Below are 24380 nucleotides of genomic sequence, written 5' to 3' on the forward strand. Positions count from 1 at the left end.
ATTTACTCAAGAAAAATAATTTTTTTTTTTTATCTTTTATTTCTTTTTATGAAAGTAATTTTGTGGCTTCAATGATTTTGGCTCTCTACAGATTTCGGCAGAAGGCAACCAAAGTACATATGTACATAAATATCTACCAAAGATGGTATGCGTCATAATGTTGTAGGACACACCTCTAATCACTAGGCTATGGTGGCCGCCAAATGCAAACATACCTCACTCAACGAAAAATGCTAATTTCTGCTGGTCTAAGCTGCTTTTGAATTCATATACGAGTTACATAACTTTTTTATTTTTCTTTATGATGTATTTAGGTACATATCGAGAAGTAATTGGCAAAATGATGTAAGCAATATTTTTTAAAAATTTTCTTTTGTTGCAGAAATGTTTCTAGAGCATCTAGATGCATTTCTATATCAAAAATATAATTTTGAAAAAAGTGTCGCCTACGTTTTTTGGCGGTTAAGGCTCGAAATTGTATAAAAGGTGATGGCCTTAATGTCAAAACTAAATTGATTCTCCGTTTGATCTAGCTATATATACACTCTTACCCTCCAAACTAGTAAATGGAATATGAAATATTACACTTCGCTTCAAAATTAAAGGCGCACTACAAATTGACAATTTCAGATAATTAATTTTTTGTTATTTAATATTATCCAGTTATTTGTTATGAAAATATAGTTTATTCTTTAGCAAAAACCCATTTTCGAATATTGTGCAATATTAAAAAAATCAACAAACTTTCGTAAAAAGTTAAAGTTTTTTAACCAGATTTTTATTGAGTATGCAGTTTTGTAGGCCATACAATTTTACGATAAAAAATGGAAGTTTGTGGTACCTGGTATTTGCCGTTTATTTTTAGCAATTTTTTCTCACTGACGGTGTTGTGCATTTTCTTTCATACTAAGCATATTTGGCGCTTATAATTTTGACATAGGGTGCACTTAGGAATGGTACTGGAAAGTGGAAATTTCTTTAAATGTAATGAAAAAATTCACGGTAAACAAAAATATTGGTTACTTAAGCGGGTTTGACCGTACATCCTTATACATTTTTTTGTATGTGTGCATTCCGTGTTTTTGTACTTAAAAAAAAAAAATAGTTTCTATTAAAAATTCTGTCCCTGTTTCAATTTATAACTTTATTGCTGTCAGCTACATCGACTGCTGCTAGTCGGGTTACTTTGCAATAGCAGCAAAAACTACAACAACAGCAATTTGCACATACACACATACATGCACACGCACACATACCAACACATGCATGCGTGTATGTGCTGATTTCAGCTTCATCGGCAATCGGCGTTGGCCAGCCGACCTGGCTCGCTGACTGATTGCCCGCCTGCCTTGCTGGCTACTTGGCACATTAGTATAAACGTGTATGTATGTATTTATGCACATGTGAATGTAGCTGGCTGATTGACTCTCCAACTCTTTTGGCCTTTTCGGTAGTTCGGCGTTTTTAGTGCGATTTCAACGTTTCACATCGCTTGTTGTTCATAATCGTCGTTGTCGTTGTCGTTGTCGTCGTCGTCGTCGTCGTCGCCATCGTCACCACTGTATCCGTCTCTGTTGCCGCTTGCGTTTCGCGTCCGCATCCGGTTCACGTTATCATCAAATTATAATTAAGCAGAAAATAAAAACTCTACGTAAAGTACGTCCAAGTGTTTTCGAAATGATTTGAGCGCATAATTTTTTCATTTTCATGTTTGTGGTTATTAAAAAAAAAAAAAGATTTTTATTAATGCCTAGTAAACTAAAACTTTAAAAGAACCCACATATGTACATATATATTCGTGAACTTTGTACTTTTTTACAAAGAATATTACTTAAACACAAAACTAGCTAGAGCGATTCACTGTGTAATCGCAGAAATATTTCCGAAAGAGTCGCATATGTTTAAATAATATACATATATACATAAATTTAGCTACCACTGACTATGTAATTAAAAGATATTTTTTAAAACCAAAAGAGGCAAAATTCATAAAAAATCAAAAAAAATGTTTAATCACATGATATTACAGTTGATTTAGGCGAAAACTTGCATACATATATATTTACATATGCCTACATACATATGAACAAATCAAATAAAATATCAAAAAATCTGCAGCCGTCCTTCGATTCTACATTTGTGCGCGTCAAAAGTTTTTGCTCTACGACATTGATATTTTCATTTTGCTATGAAAATTTTTTTTTTTTTTCTGGCACCATTCTTCCTCCACTGATTATGTACATAGCTGCTTTAGTATTCGCACGACTTTTTCCACATTTTCTCATTTCCTCGCTTCCTTTCTTTCTCAGTTTGCTTTCATTTTCGTTTCGTTTATTTGTTGTGTGTTTCGAAAACAACATCGCATTCGTGTTCTAGTTACGTTTTCATTTTCATTTCACAATCTAACTAAACATATATGTATGTATGTATGTATGTATGTAGATAGTTCAACACTTGTTTCATGCGGCAACTTTTGGCAGCCAACGTGAAAAGTGCATATATATGTACATATATACAAACATATCCACTTATGTGCAAACAAATAAAAAGGTGGTCGTCCACATCACCAAACTAACAACCACCCACTATTCGCGCCCTAAAAATGTGCTACTCAGTAGCGCGCTCTTTGCCCAGTTTCGTGTTTCTTTCGGCTGACTATTCTAAAATAGCGATTTTTTCTGCTCAAATATCGCAGGCGATTCAACCTTGAAATTTGTCGTGCACAGTGGGCACGAAAGCTCGTGAAGGAATATGTTGGTTCGAAAATTTATTTGTTTGTTTTTTTTTTTTATTGCGTTTTTGCGCATTAAATTTTTACAAATTTATAACTGAAAATACAAGTAATGTATGGCATTGTTTTTTTTTTTTTTTAATGAAAATGTGTTAAAATTTTGGACACCTCTATAGAGAATAAGCAATCTTAAATTATGTTTGATTTGTCGAGATTGATTTTTTTCATAGCATACTCAATAGTTTTCCAACGCCTTTGAGCCGGGCGGCAACTGCTGTCAGAAAGGACTCTCCTGCTGTCTAAGGTCCGCAGTGGATAGCAAATCTTAGCACTATACTAGTACTATATGCTGAGCGCGAGCGGCCATCAAACAATCAGATATATTGTTATAACACATAAATGCTAAAGCGCTAGTCACACTTGAAGTTTACCTCCAAAAATAATATCCACAATCTTAACTGTGTACATTTATATAGTATGGATGTTTGTATTATGGATATGTAAAAACATATGTATCTGCCTTCTCAGCTTTGAATTGTTAATTCTACTTTTCACTGCAGTCCTAAGCTCTCTAATGACGTGTTTTTAAGTACACTTGTCCGCATTTTGCCTAATTGCATAGCTTGTGAAGAAATGCATAGTACAATGTGTAGCCTGCTTTTCAGCGGCTCTTACGCTGTTCATGATTGTTGTAGTGGCTGAGGTGTCAAGGTCAGGTTTTTTTTTTCGTAGAGCGCTATGGGTTAAAAGCAGCTTGAATGTGTATGCTTGCAATGCTAATTTATAGCTATTCCTATGCAAGTTTTAATTAAAGTCATTTGTAACAAAAGGGAAGGAGAAAACTTTCCCCGATTTTAATTAAAAATAATTATTCTTTCTATTACTGTGTAAACGAGGTGCTTAAAGGCTCCAAAGTAAATGAGTACACAGTCTAAAGTTTACTGAAAATATTTTTTTATATTTGTTTTTTTTTTTAAGGGCGGCATTCTAAAGATGAGGCTCAAAACTTTGAACTATATTTTAGCGATGAAAGAAAAAATAAATTTGAAAGGCATTTAGTAAAAGAATTGACATAATGGAAAAGTAAAGAAATTTTATATTTAAATCGGTTTTACTACACAGCAGGGGTCGTAGATCTAGTCGAGTAGTTCACAAAAATATAATTGAAAATTTTCTAACACAAATTTTCAAAGGGTGGTCCAAAACAAAAGTAAAGTCGGAATTTGAATGCCCTCACCCCCTAGGATTGTTCTATATCGAATAAAATATAACCCCATTTTTAATCGACTTCTAAAAAAGGAGGAGGTTATAAGTTCGTCGGAATATTTTTTTTTTTTTTATGTATGTTACCGCATAACTTTGGTCCACGTCAACCGATTTTGATAATTCCTTTTGCATCGGAAAGGTAGTGTCTCAGAGGTGGTCCCGGTTTAGATCCGATCATTGGATCATGAGATATATATATAATTTTTTTATATGAGAATTAAAGTCGGCTTTGTTTTTGCTAAAAATTACCGGTTTATTTTGAAATCAAAAAATATTTAGAGGCGCGAAAGTTTTGCATGTATTTATATGGCGTTTGGTAAGCAAAATATATATTAGAACTTATCTGCTTTTTATAACATTGTGTCATACATTGAATTATGTGATTGCTTTATCTATGTTATGAGTTATCATAAGGCAGTATTGGTCTTGTCCCATCCGTGACAACAAAAAAAAACTAAAGGTTTTTATATCTAATTACAGAAGTTGAAGTTGTGTTTAGTTAGATAAGAATAATTCAACTGTGAAATATGTCCCACCCGTGACAGCTATGTTTGGGACACTTGTCAAAGGTAGGTTTGCAGGGCTGATAAACTTTGTTTGTTTGTAGAGGTGCAGTTTTAAATCTCCTTTTCATATAATAATTTGTACGTTTCCCACCCGTGACAGAGAAGCTTCGGATTTTTTTTATAACAAATCCATAATTTTTGTTCTTGTTTTGTGTTATACTTAAATTTAAACAGGAAAGAACATTTTTTCTGTAAAAATGTCCCACCCGTGACGGTGGAATCGCTCATTTGTTTATTTAACCATTTTTTAATACTATAGATTTTTCATTGACCCCCCATTTCATTTTCTGGCGTTTATGGCGGACCTATAAAATATGGTTATTATAAAAAAATGGTTGAATAAATAATTGGGTATTATTATTGGGAATCTTCGGAAGAGAAACAGGGAATTCCGACCGAAATATGTTGTTTTTCAAGAATTCTATCCATTTCTACGAAAAGTTTTCTTTTTTTCATAAAAAAACAGTGAAAACTTTGAGCGCTTTGAGCGACCTCTAAATGTTTTTTAAGGGGTGACACATGCATTTTTAGACCACTCTAGTGCGCATACACTGCTAAAAAACTTAAGTTCAAAAATTTTAAAATTGCTAAATGAAACTACTAATGCAATGATAGGTTAGGTGCAAAGGTCTTACACTAGCAAAATATGATATTTAATAAAAAATAATTCTGAGTTGCCGAAGCAGCATACCTAGCCGAACGATTTCTTTTACAACTTTACTCCATTTTATTAACTGATATCTACTATTTAGCAATCATCTTATAACCTATAACCAGGTTGACTCTAACCTAAGTGTAGACTTCGAACCCCAAGAAAATTTTCTAATCAGTAGATGCATTGATTATTACTTGCAAAATACCGAAGTAATCGCAATATATAACTTGTTCGCTAGCGCACTTATTCACTTCTCACATGTTTGATTATTTATTCGCGTATTGTTGTCAAGCCGAAGGTGCTGTCGTATTACGAAACGTTAAAAAATTTTACCCGTAATTGTGTGCGCCTTTGCTTCAATTGTAAATTCGCGCTTAGTACGATTTTTCTCGCTGCATTTTCACTAATTGTTTTATATTTTCTCAATTTACGTTTTTAGACTTCCTATATTGCTTACATTTTTCGGGATCGAAAGATGGATCTCTCTTTTTTGTTTAAAATTGCTGTTCGTTGCTAAGCAAACGAATCTAAAATATTAATGGAATGTGCAAAGACTGATCGCTCAAATGCTATGAAGCTAATTAGCTCCATATGTAGGGCAAAAGAGAGCCCGATATGTATTTTTCTCACATACGTATTTACATAGGAGTATAAGCATTCATTTGCATGTGACTGCTGCGATGGGCTTGATGAGCAGACACATGAAAGCACAATCTAGTCAATTAGGCACCAGAAAAACGTGCGCGCCACTTTTTTGTGGTTAGTTTTTCACTTGTACTTATGGGCATATGTATGTATGAATGTTTGTATCTCGTACTGTATGCTTTATTATTTGCATATTTTGTAATCTTACTTGCTTTTATGCATTTTAGCTATGCCTTTTAGGGCCGTTTTCTGAAGTAACCTTTAACTTTAAAGCTCACTTTATATACATATAAGGGTTGGATTAAAAGTAAAGCTATGTCTAAAGTTAAGCATTTCTATTATCGGTTTATGTCGTATGTATGTATCTTGGTTGTAAACCAATTTAAAACGGATGATAAAATGCTTGACATTAGACACAATCATACATTTTAATGCAATCTTTAAATATAAAGTGAGCTTTAAAGTTACAGGCTACTTGAGAAAACGGCCCTTAGTATTTTTTTCACCCCAGTTATTGCAACATAAGAAATAATTTAAAATGATTTGTTGTGAGCTTTTCAAAATAAATTTAGTTCAATGTCAGCAGCGTTGCAGCGAGGCGGCATTTTTTCGCCTGCCTGCACAGCGGCCCAAAGCGACAATTGAAATAAATATGTATGCATGAGTTGCATTTGTATGGGGCAGCTGATGAGAAATTCACATGTTAATAACAATAAAATGTGTGAAGTGCAGAATGTCATAAAAGTCTTGTGTTGTTTAATAGTAATGTATAAATATCATAAGCCAACACAAGAAACTATGCAAACAAAAATATAAATCACGACCGCTCAGGTATTTCTTAGCATTCGGCATAAATGTGTTCAGCTGGCAAAACTTGTGCACGTACATTAGGGTCGTCCAAAAAGGCATGTGAAAAGGAAAAGTTGTAATTTCTATGCTCTCGCCCCCTAGGATTGTTCTATTCGAAATAAAAAAATATTTAGAGGTCGCTCAAAGCGCTACAATTTTCCATGTATTTCATATGGGAAAAAACACTTCATAGAAATGGTATAGAATTCTTGAAAATGAATATTTTTCGATCATGAAAATAAAAAAATGGGTATATTTTTTTCGATAAGGAACAATCATAGGGGGTGAGAGCATTAAAATTCCGACTTTACTTATCTTGGACCACCCTAACGTAGATACATACATACATCTACCAAATTTGTTTGAAATTTTTTAGTTTTTCATTTGTTGGTTAGTCCCGATTGTTCTCAAAATCAGAGTATAATTCTGAAAATGAGTGTTGTAATATTTCAGACAAAGCAACAAAAGATGTTATTGATTATATCTGGACAACTAAACGACCGAATTTTTCGAATTGCCAAACATACTGTGAATACAAGTTATTTTCCAAAGATATTCCGCGAAAATTGTCGTACAAAGAAGGAACCATTAGAACTCTGTGTATTGTACAAGGAGACAATATGATTTCCTTAAGGCTTTTATTATGTTAAAAAAGAAATACCGATTATCTTTCGATTAATTTTTTAAGGCATAAATATAAGGTCCAATCTGTCAGGTACTATTTGAGCAGGAAAAAGCAGATTTTTGTTTTGTTTAATTTTGCAGACTTTTTCGGGAATTTTAAAGAAATTTCGGGATTTTTTTTTAATTTTTCGCTCTTTTTCGCGTGCCAGACTTGAGATATGTTAGAGCCGCCTGAGAAATTATAGATATTATTGCATCCGTTTGCTCCTGTCCTGAAACATTTGGGGGTTAAACTACGCGTCAGTCAGTGACGGACCCACGGGGGTGTTCTAATACATAGACGCCATATTATACATACATATGCGCCTTATTAAAACACACCCCGTGCGTCCGCCACTGACTGACACGTAGTTTAACACCCAAAACCCCCCCCTCCCCCGCTGGATCCGCCACTGCACTCAAGGCTTCGGTGCTTTGGGTCCGGTTAGGTTGTTACGCGTATTTTTATTTATTTCAAAATAATTAGCATAGAAGAAGAAATTTTTAAAACTGCTTATAGTAAGAAAAAAAATCTTTTGTTTAAATAATTTTTAGTACAAGTTGCCAATTTAATCAAAGGTTATCGAAGGTCATAATCTATCCTGTTTATGAAATTAGACTGGCGATAGAAACAAAGTGGTGATTTTTGTAAAATATTTAGAATGTTTCTCTGGTAAATTTTTTTGTTTGTTATTTTTTATAAAAATATGGTTCCAGCTTTAACCAAAACCGCGGTAGTCAAAACTTTCAAACTTTATAAAGAACTTTGAAAAATTCAACAAATTTCCATACAAATTTGGAATTTTTTAATCTTAGTTTCTTAAAATTTTTTGGGTATGCCTTCACATAGCTTATGAAAATCTAGAAAAACGTGTTTGAGTTTTAAACAGCTAAAAAATCGCGTATGTTTTTTAATATTTTTTTGTAAAAGCTACTGTTGAAAAAGTGTAAACAGCCGTCAGCAAAAAAAAAGTATTCAATATATAATCAACGCAATTTTTTAGCCACATAAAACTTTCACATGTTTTCATAGGCCTTATAACTGCATACCAGAGTTGTGAAAAATGCCTTAATATGTTAATGCATAGCATTTTAATCTTAATGTAAAAAATCAATGCATTAAGTTTTGAAATTTCCGAAGAAATAATGCCAATAGATTTTTTTTTTGCATCAACATTAACAAATTTAAATTAATGCTATTGCAATAATTTTTTCCATTAAAAGTATAACAAGCATTAAAAACCCATCAGCTAATTTTATTTGGCAGTGAAAATTCTTTGTTGTCATTGAGGGTAGAATTTCGAGCTCAAAAAAGATAGTGGCGGAAGTTAAGGTTGGTTTTCACTATGTCAAATGGAACTAAAAAACGGTTTATTGATTGACTTAGATCCAAATAGGTCTTCAGTCGTGTAAATGTGCTGCTAAATTGGCTATTTACCCGTTTTTGGCCCATGATATATTTGGTGTGAATCAACAATGGACGTAAGAATCTACAAAAGCACACTGAGTTGCACGCACATTGATTTAATTTTAATGCATTTCTCACAGCTCTGCTGCATACCAAAAATGAAATAAATTTTGATGAAATTTTGTTGAATTTTTATAAATTCCGTATAAAGTTTGAAACTTCGACTTATGTGTTTTAGTTAAAGCATGAACCATATTTTTATAGAAAAATACCGGAAAAAAATTCAACTTGAAAAATATTGCTAATATTTAACAAAAATCAGCATGCACCCACTTTTGATCGCCAGTGTATGGCAACAACTCCGTTCTGTCAGCTTATGAGTCCCTTAATTATAATTTCTGCCCATAAAAGCTTTTAAAGTTTCAAAAACTTTGACCTCGGTCAAACCCAACTGACATTTTTTTTTTTAAATTTAAATTCATGTGAAGAATCAAAGAAAACCCTGACCCATATTAGTGCATCACCAATCACAGCAGGAATGACGCTCTACATTTGCGAAGATTGTAAGCGCCGCAGCTCCTTATTATAATTCTTATTATGAAATCTTCATCCATGCACGACTGTTGATGTACAAGTGCAATTGCACTATAGTAATAATAATACAAATAATCATGAAAAGAAGATTGCAACTGAGAGTTACACACAGGCACTCGCGTTGACACCGCTGATAGTTCCAATTAATTTGTGCCAACCAAAGACATTTTTGCTTTGGCACATGCCTACCGTCAGGTTGAAATTTGCATACACATGTTTGCTTATCCGCGAACGTCAGAGCCAACAGCATCACACTTTGTCCCTCTGTTCGTTGCTCTGCCAATCAGAGTGTGTCTGCCTTAACCTGGTTTTGCGGTGACGCCGCACTCGTTTCGCTTGAGTTTTGTGTGCTGCACACATTTTAATATTGCAAATTTTCTTTTTGATTTTGTATTATTAATTTTAATTAATTTATGCAAAATTAAAATTTTTTGCAACATCATTTGATCGTTTTCGATGATGCTATTATTATTAAATGTTTGTGTAGAAGTGTGGGGCTTTAGTAGTTTTTTTTTTTTGTTTTTTGTTTGGTGAAGCTGATGTTGTCTTTAGCTGTGATCATCATGATTAGTTGCTAGATATTAGCTGATTGCATAACCGCAAAAATAAAAAAAGTGGAAAAAGTAACAAGCGTTGTGGCTAATTATAAATTAATACTTACATAAATATTTATGAAATGAAATTACTCAAAGAGGAAGGCGCTAAAAAGTTTGTTTGCAAAGCTATTTCAAAATTATTTATGCGGCAATTGTGTACGATACTGTAAATAGTTAAGGTTGTAAAAATGTGCTTTTAGGTTTTTTTTTTTTGTATTACTGAGTTAATATTTAATGCATTTTATTAAGTGCATTAAAGCAAAGAACAATGATCATATTTGTTTTTTTTTTGTAATCCATTAGCAATTTAGAGGTTAAAAGATCTTCATCGAGCTGTTTGTTTTTTTCTCAGACGTTTTATTGCTTTTTTGTTACTCTTAACCCCGTTTGGCACAACGTGTACCCTTCTACGAGCATATCAAATAGCTTACTAATTTGCCCAGCCATGCTTGTCTACAACTAGCTATGCCTGTTTTCCCTTATGTTTTCTAATTGTATGTCTAAATTAAATTGTTTTTTTTTGCTATTACGTTTTGCTTACTGTTCGCTAGCCTAGTGGTTCACCAAGGCGATTACTAAGGTTTTATTTATTTGTACCCAACTTTCAATTACACTATTGCTGCGCCTTCGTACCAACTTGTACATACATATATCTGTGGTCATAAGCAATAACCACCTAAGTCGACTTAAGAAGGAATTGAGTTATATATGCTATCGTATACTGCAACTATTATGCCATGCGTGTGTGAAAGCCCCATCTCGCCAGCTAGGCTATTTAAAAAGTTATAGACGAACATATTTTGGTTTACCCATAAGGTTAACATTACAATCCAAATGTTTGAAATGATTTTTCTCGAATTCACGTTTTTCGACTTAGGCGATTATTGCTTATGACCACAGATATATGTAGATATGCAAATACTCGCATGTATGGATATGTAAATAATTATATACTGCATATTTGACCTAAGTAAGCAAATGTATGCGTTTTGATGCTCGCTGACCATATTGTTTACAGTTTACAGCAAACGGATTAAAAAATTCGGCTTTTCGCTGCGTAAAATTAATAGGGGTATTCACGATCCGGTGCTTACTATCTAGCATGATGCATAGAAAGCATAAATAGCATGATTGCCGTTGTTTCATGTATTCAAACAACAACAAAATTAGCCAATCGTGCTATCTATGTTAGGCAGTATGCACTGGATTGTGAATATCCCTAATAAAAACGACGAAAGTTAAACAAAACATGTCTACAATGAATGAAAGATGAGTTGTTGGAAACAAATTTTAATAGGCAGAAATGCGTGTAAAAGTAGTAATTAAAAGAGGGAAATAAACGAGCAAAAAACAGTGGGCATATGCAGCATCGATCATGTGAATAGCACCCCCATTTCAAAGTGATATTGTTTACCACTTAGGTTTATGTCTTTATTTTCCACAACTTTCAGTTAACACACAGTTTCCAGTATTACAACCCATATAAAACTAAGTTAAAAGCTTTGTAGAAAACTAAGAATAATGCAACAAATTTTCATCCAAATTTTCAACTTTTTTCTCCGAATTTTTTTGAGTATACAGTTTTATGGCTCATTCAAGTTTAATCAGTGGAAATTTTTAGCCATTTTAAACTTTCACATTACATATTACACTAAACTGTATACTCGAAAAAATTCTACCAATTCTGAGAAAAATTTTTAGAAACTTGGACTAGAATTTGTAGATTTTTTTTTGGTTTTCTATAATGTTTTATACTTCGGTTAATACAGAGAGAGAAGAGTATTTTAATTGAAAATTCTTGAAAATAAATACCTATATAAACATAAGTGGCAACTAGTACTTAGCACTTTGAAATGGTAGTGCTATTGATGTGACCGATGCTGTATGTAAATACATATGTTCATAAGAGCTATCAGACGGTATTGATACCAGGGCCTTTCGCTTTAAAAGTTGTATTTGTATTTATATTATTTATTTTGACTTCGTTTAGCAAAATAATGCATACTCATTTTTGTTGACCTTAGACAAAATATCACCACATCTCCTCATTAGACCACATACCTCATCGAGTTCACTGCGACTTGAACCAGCAAATCCGGCAACTCCAAAAAATTCTGTGGTCTTACCCATTGAGTAAACATTAGAATAAGAGTGCATTCAAAATTCAGGGGACAATTAAAAAATGTTTCGATACTGTCATCGTTATTGCTATCCGTAAGCTCATTCTTTTTTACATTTTAGAATATAGTTGTCTATATAGAAATTATCAGCAAAGTTAATATCGATAACGCTAGAGTTGTATTTTTTTTTTAATATCGTTATCGGTGCCAAAAATGTCAGCATAGTTAACTTTTATCGATAACATGTAACGATCAAATTTTTCACTAAATCGTTTCTGCAATCGTTATTTTTGTTCGTGTTGTTGTTTGTTTTTATGGGTATATCAAGATGATCATCATTACTTTTCTATACGTATTCGCATTTGTATTTGAAGTCATATTTAAGCCACTGATTCCCTCCATATTGTATTGTTAGACTATCAAGTATTACATGATGCCATTGCTCACCAGTCGTCCGCTGCGTATGAGTGATTTTTTTACTCTTTCGATTTATGGCGATTAGCTGAGATCGCCTTTCTTAAAAAAATGTCATAAAATGCAATAATTAATGTGTTTCGTGTCACATGTACACCTACACAGAATTCTAAAAAATTTTTTATTGTTAAAAATTTCATTTTATGAACTAAAATCATTATGAATTCAATGACGTTGTCAGTAATAAACTCAACCACGAATTTCGCATTCAAGGCAAAGAAGCTGTTTTGATGGCCGCCAAACAAATGAATTCAAAATGAAATGAGTATTCTCTAATATTGTCAATATATTATCTGATACATAAAAAATAAATATATTTAAAATGCAGATACATATTCGTACACGCGTATGTATGACTTTGAATGATCTCATTTAGCGTGTTCTTGACCGTGACTATAAAACTGCTAATACATACATATTTACATACACAAACTTTTAGGACCATGTTTTTTTATTATGGTTGGTTAACAGTAGGAGTTTAAATTGGCATGCCGCAAGATTTGAGTTTGTTTGTCTAAAACGGTGAGTGTGCTCTTTGGTGGCTGTTATATTTACATATAGCACAAGCAAAAAATAAAAAATTAAATAACTAACAAACAAAAATACAACCGATTTTAATTTTCATATAAAAATTTTCGTGTACCGTCCTTTTCTTCACTAACCAATTATAGGATCTAAACCAAATTAGCATGGGACCAACTTTGAGATATCACCTTTCCGATCAAAAAAGAATAATGGAAAACGATTCACGTGCGCCATATAAGTTATCCGGTAGCATACGTAAATAAAAAAATATATTCTTCTTCCTTTTTTGAAATCAGTTATAAATAAATTGATTTTTTTTTATCCCTACAGCCCATTTCCACCAAACGTTAAACTTAAAATAATTTTAACAAAAGGCGATCGATCCTTCGAGTTGCATTCTGCTTTTTACAATAAACATGAACGGCAGTTAAGGCTTGGTGGAAATGAACAATTAATTACTTGAAAGATTATTTTATTTTTTTTTTTTAATTTCAGAGTGAAAAACTAAAAACGCAATTTTACTATATTTGGTCCATGGTTTCGCTAGACATTTATAAAAAAATATTAATTAATAAATAAGAAAAAGAAATATAGCCAATACTGGTCAAGAAAAGGAGTTTCTATTATTTCCATCAGTGCAAATTATAAATCCCGCACCTGGGATTAACATTCCTAGTATTTAGGTTCCTTAGAACCTACTTAGAATGAGTTTGCAAGTAGCGAGCGGCATTCCTAAACCCTTACAGGACTGTGAGAGTGGAACGGATGAGCCCTCTCTTGCAAGTTCGTCCGCCTTCTCTGTGCCTCACATGTTACCGGGTCCCAGCATCTATACCAAGTAGGCTTAATTTTGTACTAAGGTTTTCAATCACTCCGTAAAAAAATTTAAATATATCTGTATTAAGGTAATGCTGTGTAACATGATGGTAGTGTCACCCACCACTTCAACTTCACCACTTTTTGGATCCACTGTGCGTTCGTTACTTTTGCGCATTCACGCGTATCTGTTCTAACTACACAAGTGACGACTGGTGAGGGCTCGTATGCTATTACACATACGCACACGGCATATGTACATATGTATGTATATTTTTAACTTTAGCTTATGGTATCTACATTTTTTGCTGTGTTGGTATTTCAATTAACTGTTTCATTGTTATTTGCATACAATGTCGCGAAGTTAATTTGTTATTTTTAACTGATGATTTTCTTTTTTTCTGTTGTTTTTTTTTTTTTGTATGAGAGTATCGTGTCTGTCTCGACATACTGGTTTTCCCCCATATTCGCATATGCTTTGTATGTAGTACTTGTATACTTGACATGTACATATCTTGTTTTTGTGCTGCGCTGCGGTTTATATAAATAAGTAAAAAAAAAATGAAAATAAAAAATAATAAAAATGTTTGGCATCGTAAAATGCGTCAGACATACTGACTTACTAGATAACTGACTGAGTGACACGCGCGTTTCAATGTATTCGCGCCGATCGTGAGCTGGTTGATTGGTGGTACGCTGTTTTTCAAGCGTTTTACTGCTACTTCTTACCTCTGTTTCTGCTCTTTTTATTGCTGTCTGATTCTTGTTGCTTGCTATTTTAGCGTTTTGCATATTCTGTGTTTGCGCTTGTTGTTGAGTATTTTTCTATTTTATTTATTTTAAATTTTTTTATAACTTTATTTGCTTCTTGTCGCTTGAATGTCTCTTGACATTTACATACATATGTATGCATGTATGTATGTATGCATTTAGCTGCTCGACGGCAGGTAAATTGTTAGCTGGTTGTTGCTAGACTCACTTGCTGCTGGCTAGTTTGGTGGTGAGGTAATTTGAGTAACTTGATTTGGCACACGCGCTCAGCTATTGAAGCCTCACATACAGATATACCTACATACATACATACATCATAGCTTTGCAAGCGACTCGATCGTCAGGTGCGAGCGCGTAGAGCATTGATAGCTAATAGTGCTTTAATTTGTATATATGTATATGTACCGTACTTTCATGCATATATGTAAATCCAGTTGGTAGCTTTGGTTAAAAGTGCCATATCACAGCAAAAAGCAGATTCTTGACTTGGCGCACTTTTTTTTGTTTAGTAAATTTTAAAATTTTTTGGCTTCTGTGGTATTTCCTACCCCTCTATATCTTTTCCTCTATCTCTTTCTTCCTCTCTCTTTCTCTCCCTCTCTCTCAAGTGTGTGTGAGTGCACGTAATCGCTGTTGATAATTGCCACCTTCTTAATTTCTGCTTTCCGCCTGTTCGTTGCTAGTACTTTATTGTGTTTTTTCTTTGTGATTATTTTTTCTCATTTTAATCACCTCAAAGCTTTGAGCTGCGCGCATTTGTAGCAATCGCGGTGTTTGTCAGTTAATACTAAAGTGGTTGTGGCGCGGAGTTTTTGTGTTTCGCTTGCTTCGGTTGAAAATAAGTGGAGCTCAAGTGACAGTTTCATGTTAGCGATTAGTGCACAAATTCCATGAATGCAACACATTCGAATACAAAAATTACATATGCACGTATGTATGTACTTAGTAGATGCATACAATGCACTTGCGTATGTAAGTGTGCGCGGCATTGAATCAAAGTGACCTTGACTTTTGAGTGTAGTTATAAGCGATGTCGTATAAAAGCCACAAAAACACCTTGTGTTATATGTTTTTAATTAAATAAGAAAAAACTTAATTAAATGATCTGCGTGCTGCTCTATTAACCTTAAGGCTGTGGTTGTGATTTTACATAAGACTCGTCGTAAAGAGTGAATGCATTTATTTGCTGTAGAAAAATTTGTTAACTGTATAATTCTAGTGGATAAATATGAAGCGATATTTTGTAAACCAATTCGCATAACATATTTTTTGAAAATTAGCATCATCCGGGACTTTCAGTTACCAACTTTTTTACATATTCGTACATACATACATACATGTATTTATAATTACGCTTTGATTCAATTTATAATTAGCGCGCACTGAGCGGAAACAAATTTAATAACAGCAATAATACAGATTTACTTTTAATTGCAACTCCCAGATAAATGTAAAAATAATGATAGTCAATACAGCTCAGTTATTATTTGTTATCACTGGCATTCACGGTACAGTAAATTAAAAAAAAAACTAGATATTCAAATAAGTGTGCGTAATTGCATATTTTTTTTAGCAAATAATTTGAGGAATAACACATTTAGTAATTTGAAAGTTTCAATGCATTTCGAATAGAGGTTTTTTATGCAAAGAATAAATTTTCCATTAGATAAAAATATTAAACAAAAAACTAGTCCTCATAATTTTATAACCTCTTTTGGTAAATAACCGCATAGGATCGTCGTATTAGAATCAAAGAAATTTTTTTTTTAATTTTTCGTGGGTGGGTGATTGTAAAAAAGTATTTGATATCCTTTTTCAAATCATTTTGCAAGGCACTAAGCAGTACTCGAAGCATAAATTTAAAACTTTTTAAATATATGTACATATGTATGCACATATATATGCGCTTAAGTACAAGCAAATGTGAACGTTGCGAGTTTTCCAACAGAATTACAAAATGTACATATTATATCTTAAGACATACCAAAAAAAAAAATAAAAAATATATATATAGATTTACGTGAACTGGACCGATCTGAAAATATTTATCTCCAAAAATGTCACTATTTTGATTACGTTGATAAACGATTTTAAAGATTTTTATGCAAACCTTTTAAGATTAAACTTTTCATCAGACGTGATAAAAAACTCAGATTTCAAAGCGGTTTAGCTCACGTTAATCTTAATATTTTACGAATTATTTTGGCTGATGCTTTAAAATATAGTAGGTTTTATATTCCGATGGAAAGAGAGTGATGCACCCTAATGTACATACATATGCATGTACATATATTTGGATCAGTATGGATGAAATTATAGCTAGCAACGTTGCAAGTATTTCAGAGAATTTTTCTCTTTCAGTTCATATAGTTTGTAGTTTTCGGCGTTATCAGGCCTCGTGTGCAAATACTAAAAACTGTATACATACATACAAAAAATAAAAAATAAAATGATAATCAACTTGTACAGAAATAATTCTATGAATATATAGATAGTTCAAAAAATGCATGTGTGCGAAAACAGTTAATAAATATTTCTTCATAAATTACTTAGCTTTCGTAACCTAAAATATAAAAACAAAAATTAAAGCAAAGTAAAATTAAAGGTAAAACATTTTTTTTTTTAATTTCGAAAAACCCGGAAATTTTCGAAAAACGAGTCTATTCATATTTAAGGAAAAATGTATAAAATTATAATTTTGCATAAAAACATAAAAAGCATAAATTTATGGGTCAAAATATTAAACCAGAAAGTTTAAGAATTATGTGAATAGCGTGGAATCTTCAAAAAATTCTAAAAAAGCTCTATGTATTTTTTTTTGAATAATGTTTAAAAAATAAAGATATACAAAAAAATTACTACTCAAACGCCTGTTAAAATTTGCTTCGAATAAAGAAAAATTTGAAAAAATCGTCAGGAATTCTGAAAAACCACGCATACTTAAGTTCTTTGCTTTTTAATTTTAAAGCAACCATTTCTCGGCCAAATATTAAAAAACAAAATCATTCATTGTTTTTTCATCAAGAAAATAAAAGACTTTTCATCAAAAATAACAAATAGGCAAATTTGCCTTAACACATAAGTAGACAACATTTTTAGAATCATATGTGAATCTTTTTCTATAATGTGAGAGTATTCTCAAGAAACCTTTTATTACTTTATGCTTTCAAGCTAAAAAAAAATAACTTTTGTGAATAAATTAAATTTGTAAATTTCAAGTTTACTTAATTGTGAATTTTGCTTCATGAAATCCCATCTTTTAATTAAAAATGTTGAATTTTTTTAAATTATATATATGTATATACTTTTTGCTTATATTTAAATTCTAACTCTTTAAAAATAAAATAGTTTTCATTAAATTGTTTTGCTAGGAAAGTAGTTAAAGTTAAACAACAATAAACATAAAAGCCTTTTATTACAAATCGAATAATAAAACATTTGATGAAAAGCGTAAAGGTGCTTATATAACTAAAAATACCAAAAATAAACAACATAATATTTTGTTTTTAATTGGAAATGCATAGGAAGTTGGTTAATTTGCATAAAAAGTGTACATATGCAGGTGCTTTTAAAAGTGTTACCATCTAGTTAATGCGTCTTACTATTTTCAACTGTTCAAAGCTCACACACCGATATTTTAATAGTGAATTTGTCCATACACATATGTGCATATATACATATATTTTCTATTAAAACAAGTGTTTTATTTAAAACAGCAATTCATACAAAAACATTCCCAGTGTAAGAAAACAAATATCAGTACATAAAAACCTTCAATTCAACGAAACAAAAGACATCAAGAATACTATAGAACATTATAAATTAAATACCATAAACTTCATACAAATTCACATCAAACAAAAGCAAAATACGCTATAGTAGAAAAAACAATGTGATATTTAAAAGTAAAGAAACAACTCATAGCAATCGTGAATGAATGTGCAATCAACAAAGCCAGTGAAAGGGGCAGGAAAAGTGGAAAAATTTCATCAATCAAAAATAAGTAAATAACCATCAGTAAACTACATCTCGTTGTTGAGTCATCAGATATTTTTATAAAAACTTATTTATGTGTACGAATTGCTCGTGCCACCTGCGAATAAATTCATAATTCAACGCCTGTGTGCATATGTATAAACATTCAGCATATACACATACATATGTACATATGTATATCCTTATAATTCCATACGTACAAATGTGTTTATAAAAAAAAAATCCCAGAAACGGGTTTTTTTTGTACATCATATGTACAAAGTGCAGCATCTACATCCCTTACGTGGCAACCAACCACAACCAATAAACTACTCTTAACTAGTTTAACTACTATTTATTTAGTATAATTATATTCAGCGAGTAGTATTCTAACATACTCACCGAAATCCAACAAAACGCATGCGACATTTGGCATTTGAAGCATTCGAGACATTCAACATTGGCAACATCAGTATCAGCATCGGCATCAGCGACAGTGTCAGCGTTAGAGTCTACACATTGACAACTCTGCAAATGTGATATGTGCTTAATACTCGTATAATGTATTGACACCCACAAGCAAATAACATCACACACACTTACACACATGCATATGTATATGCATAAATAAATACAAAAAGTTATAAGCAGCAAAGCAAATGGAATAAAAGTAAATAAGTAAGAAACATTGCAAGAATCAAGCAAGAGACGCAAGGCATTAACTAGCTATCAGCATTTAGCAACACGTAATGCTGTGACAACTCTCTTGAAAAGCAGCTATTACATACATATGTACGTGCGTGTATCTTGATACATACACGTAAATATAAATACTTAAAAACTACACCTACATTTATGCATCTCCGCGAAGTCACAGTCCAAGAATAATTACGTCATTTCATCTGTCATCGAGCTCTAATTGCTGCTGCTGAACAACATCATTGCCAGTCGGTCATATTAGTGAGTCAGTGTCAGTCAGTCAGCAAGTTAGTGAGTCGACGAATTAGAAGCAGCAGCAGCTACTGTTTCACATTCAACAACGAAACATTACTTTGGAGTGCAGCTAAAAGACAGAAAAAGAAAAAGAAGGTGATTCAAGAAGTGAACACAAAGCGAAAACCAAAAAAATAAACAACAGCCAGCAGCAAAAACTCCGACTGCAGTGTTTATTTAGAACGGTAAATGGAAAATTTTGTGATGAACATAGAAAGTCGTGAAAGAAATTTTACTACATTTACTACAAGCGGTTAATGTTTTGATTGCAAAGGCTGTGGGTTTTTGAAATAAATCCATTACATACAATTATATGCATACATACATTCATACACAGTTTGAATGTTCATATTAATGTATATACATATGTACATTAGATTGCATCACTCCCCATACAAAAAAAAAAATCGGTACTTTGTTTCCATTAGAATTATAAAATCTATTAATTTTAAGACTACCATTAACATATTTCGGAAAAATTTTAAGATTTACGTGAGCTAGACCGATTTGAAAATACCTCCAAAAATGGAGTTTTTTATGAATAAAAGCAGTTTCTTAAAGTTTTTTTTTTGAAAAAAATCCCGTCAAATGACAAGACGGCTTAAGCTTAAAAATTTGCATAAAAACATTTTTATTCATAAAAAACTCCATTTTTTGAGGTATTTTCAAATCGGACCAGCTCACTTAAATCATAATACTTTTCCGAAAGATTTTGGTGGACGTCTTCAAATCTAATAGATTTTGTAATACCGGCGGAAAAACCGCAACTTTTTTTGGTGATGCCGTCTAATGTACATATGCATGCGATGATACTCAATTGTTGGTTTTAATTGAAATTTGGCATACTTGGAACTATGCATTTGCTATAAAATTAAATTTGATTTACAAACAGAAGCACAGGCTATTTTACATGACGGTTTATTGGAACTATGCCAAAACTCGGCAACTATTAGTTTAGTTATTATTATCAAAAATAGAAATCTAACTAAATTCTCACGCAGTTACTGTTGACTAAGAAAAATTGGCACTACTTTTTCTAAAATATTATTCAGGCTCTCATCTTCCAGACGAACTGTATGCCTCATAGATTGTAGGCTAGATGACAGCTTTTTTATTTATCATGACTGCTAACAGTAAACATATACTATTAGTTATATAAAGTGGCCGATTTGTTTGTTTGTTGATAGGGGTTAATCTCTGGAACTACTGAATGGATTCTGAAAATTTCTTTACTTATGCGATTATGCTAGTATGGCAAGCCAAAGGCAGAGGAGCTTCTAAAGAGGTCGAGAAAGGATACAATCCGGTACAATCCGCGGTGCTTCAGCTGCAATTTAGCGGGAAGTAAGGAAACGATCCTACACTACCGTTGCGAGTGCCCATAATTGGCACGGGTATGATACACTACGGAGATCCTCCATCCAAATTCTTACGGAGTTCTGTAAACGCGCCATTACTAACATAAATAGAATCATCGACAAATCCAAGTGGTTTACCGAAACTGGCGAATAATGAAATCAGATAATATCAGTGGTCCCAGAGATAGCATATCCAAATGGTGCTCTCAGCGCTATCCTCACGAGTTGTTTTTTTTTGTGTCACTCTCTTCTCTCGACGGAAAAAAACACTAAATCACCATCTTGCACTTCCTTCAATCAATGGCGTTCCAGAAAAAATTATACTAAAAAGTGAATCAAGTATTTGAATAATTTTAGCCTTAAAATGTTTACATCATAATTGTGTTTTTTTTTTTAATTACTGTGGGAAGTTTGCAAATAAAATGTTCATATTAGAGGCAATGGACGTTGGCATCAAATACAGCATATCTTTGAAATTTCAAGAGTTTACCTCGAAATTAAAAAAAAAAATTGCAGCATGCAGTATATCCGTCGCAGCTACTTTGTAATTTTTGGAATTTAAAGATTTTTGATTTTAGTAGTTTTAGATACTTCAAAATGTTAAAACTAAGCGGTGAAAATGTTCTTCTTGCTAAAACTAACCAAATGCAAAAAAAAAACAAAAATACATTGAGTATAAGGGGACTAAATATGATTTGAGAAACTAAAATCCGTTTTTACAATTTTTATTGGCAAACTCGAAATTCATACTAAAATTGTTATACACATAAAGAACGTAGTATATATTTGCATAAGGGATACTGATCTCCCGCGCCAATATTTAATCACTTTTAAATAATGTGACGTGCGAGTAAACGTGTTAGTTGACTGTTTTTGGTGCTACGGGGCGTATACGTTACATACACCACTACGGGTATAAATATGAGCACGAAAATGTAACTCATTAGATTTGCTCATATGTATGTATATGCGAAAGAGTTTCGCCTGGGACCCTGAATTTGATACTTTTAGATTAAATGGAACTGGAAAAAAAAAATATATATATATATACTATAAACGACACTCACGTATTGACAAGATTTACCTTTTTTTTTTTGATTTTAATTATTTCGTTATAAAAGTGTAGTTTATTATTAAAAAAAAAAACTTATAAATCCGAGTTTAAATATTTTTGCCATATTTAAAAAAATCAAAATCAATTAGATTTTTTAGAAAGATTTTGAGTATGTAGTTTTGTGCCCATTCAATTTTAGTATAACAGGGTGTAAGTTTGTATTAGCTGAAACTTTCCGTAGCTTTTTGACATATTTTTTTGTTGACGATGTCAGTTGTTTTCTTCTTACGAAGTATGTTCGATGATTTTTTTTTTTTATGGAGCAACAATGTTAACAAAATAAAAATTGCCAAAAAAAAACATTAAGTCCCAGTTACAAAAAAAATCTTGAATAAAAAGATTTTTATTCTTATTTTTTTATTTCTTGAATACTGAATCTTGGATTTAGACATTTTTTTAAAGAATAAACTATATTTTTATAAAAAAATGTTAAATTAAAAAATTATAAAATAAATAGCCAAAATCTTGTCAACAGTTGAGTGTCGTAGGGTTATAATACGCTCAATATATGTTTGCATGTGGTAATAAAAATATTGCATAAATCTGAATTTAAAATTTAATTTATTAGGTTTGCTTCTAACCACCAAGCTAATTGGACAAAATTTTATTTTAGCGTCAAATAAAAGGCAATCGCAATCTTATAATCAAACGCAAGCTATTTTGAAAGCTTTCTTTTAAGTTCAGTTGGTCCATAAATGTGTTTCGAATAATGGTATATTATGGCTTCTCCCTGTTGCCATCGTTTCTTTCATGCCTCGGTACCCAGCTCAGTGGCACTCTGTTCATGGCTCCAGGGTGCTAGAGCAATCATACACCAGCTTTAATGTTATTATGTGAGACTTCAGTGTCAGTAAGGCGGTCTGACAGTCTGACATAATAGAGATATATTTCGAAGACGTGCCTCTTCCAATGCACTCACTTTGAAACATTTCTTTTGCATTAATCGCAGCTTGAAAAATGCTGTGGGAGCATCGATTGGTATACATTTTTTGAAGTTTTTCATTTTTAAGTTTTGATTCATCTGTGTACCCCACCTCCAAATTCGTTGTCAAATATGGGTTCTCTGTGTTCCGGAGAGCTCGATTTGCAACGAATATCTCAAGGTACCGTCTATATTAGAATTTAAAAGGAAAATATGCCAACAGGTCTTCAATATTGTGGTATTAGCTAAGCTAGTAGCAGTTCGAATTTTGGCTATTCGGGTACTGCCTTTTTGGCTAGAAAAGTCTAAAAATGTGTTGCGCTCTTAGAAAATAAAAAACTATTCGGCAAAAATCCTTTCCATCATGAGCTTTATTTTAATCTTAAAAAAAAAAAAACGTTTAGTTTGATTCTATATGCACAAGTAGAACGCTGTTTATAAAGCAAATTTTTTTTTCAAATAAAAATTTGTATGTAAGGAAAAAACTACAAATTATTGTACTGGGGCAGAAATGATAAATATTTGTTTACATAAAAAAAGCTACTTACATATAACTGTAACAAATACGTGTATTAAGGTGACCAGCTTACAAAGTTGCTTGCCAATTGCTAAACACCTACTGCTAGACAACAATTGAGAAATATTAATTTAAGCAAAAACTTTACAGCCAAAACCGCACAAACCTTTGATATGTAGTAAAACTTCTCGAAAAATGTATGCACATTGTACTTACATATAACTGACATAGCCATTGCAATCAAAAGTCATTGAAACACAAACCTCATGCCTACATAAATACTACTCAGCAAAAGATCGCTCATAAATGTGTACATGTGTTTTACATACATAACAGACTAAAAGGTATCTATAAGCTGTTGCACCGCGCTTTGAAAAATAATTATCTATGCAGAAATAGCAGAAGTCATACGAATAAAACAGAACATATTAACAGAGGCATATTTAACATGGTTCTTATTTTATATATGACATTACACAACATTTGGGGAGCAGCAGATCATACAACATTTGGTGTGGGCATGCACTCAGTGTTCCTGAACGATAAAAATGTTCGCATATATTTTAAACAATATTTTTTTCTATTCATCAATTTTATGCATAACATAAATATGTTGTAACTATCCTTTTGAACTATCTATGAATTTCAATTACATATGTACGTATATTTATATACTTTAACATGCATATACATACATACATATGGTATATATATACAGTGACTCAAAAAAGGTTTAACATGTTAATTTTTTTTAAATATTCGCGGGCGTTTTCAAGTTAGTAGTTTTTTTTATAAAAGCTTGGTTCATGCTATAACCAAACC

The 24380-nt window shown here is 32.2% G+C and overlaps 1 protein-coding gene across 13 annotated transcripts in view; it reads left to right on the plus strand.

The window, feature by feature from the left end:
* The window catches only part of LOC118737481 (RNA-binding protein Nova-1), a 290538-nt gene that overhangs the window by 102392 nt on the left and 163766 nt on the right, over window positions 1-24380 (plus strand). The window contains exons 1-2 of one of the 13 annotated variants that reach the window (XM_036468006.1): window positions 1487-1656; window positions 18396-19832. The exons of the other annotated variants lie outside the window; for them this stretch is intronic. The gene's annotated coding sequence lies outside the window, so the exon portion shown is untranslated. Of the gene's footprint in view, window positions 1-1486; window positions 1657-18395; window positions 19833-24380 lie in introns of those variants that run through there. 13 annotated transcript variants of the gene reach the window in all.

This window comes from Rhagoletis pomonella, unplaced genomic scaffold (assembly GCF_013731165.1).
Source record: "Rhagoletis pomonella isolate Grant_MI unplaced genomic scaffold, Rhpom_1.0 Rhpom_scaffold_00004, whole genome shotgun sequence".
NCBI lineage: Eukaryota > Metazoa > Arthropoda > Insecta > Diptera > Tephritidae > Rhagoletis > Rhagoletis pomonella.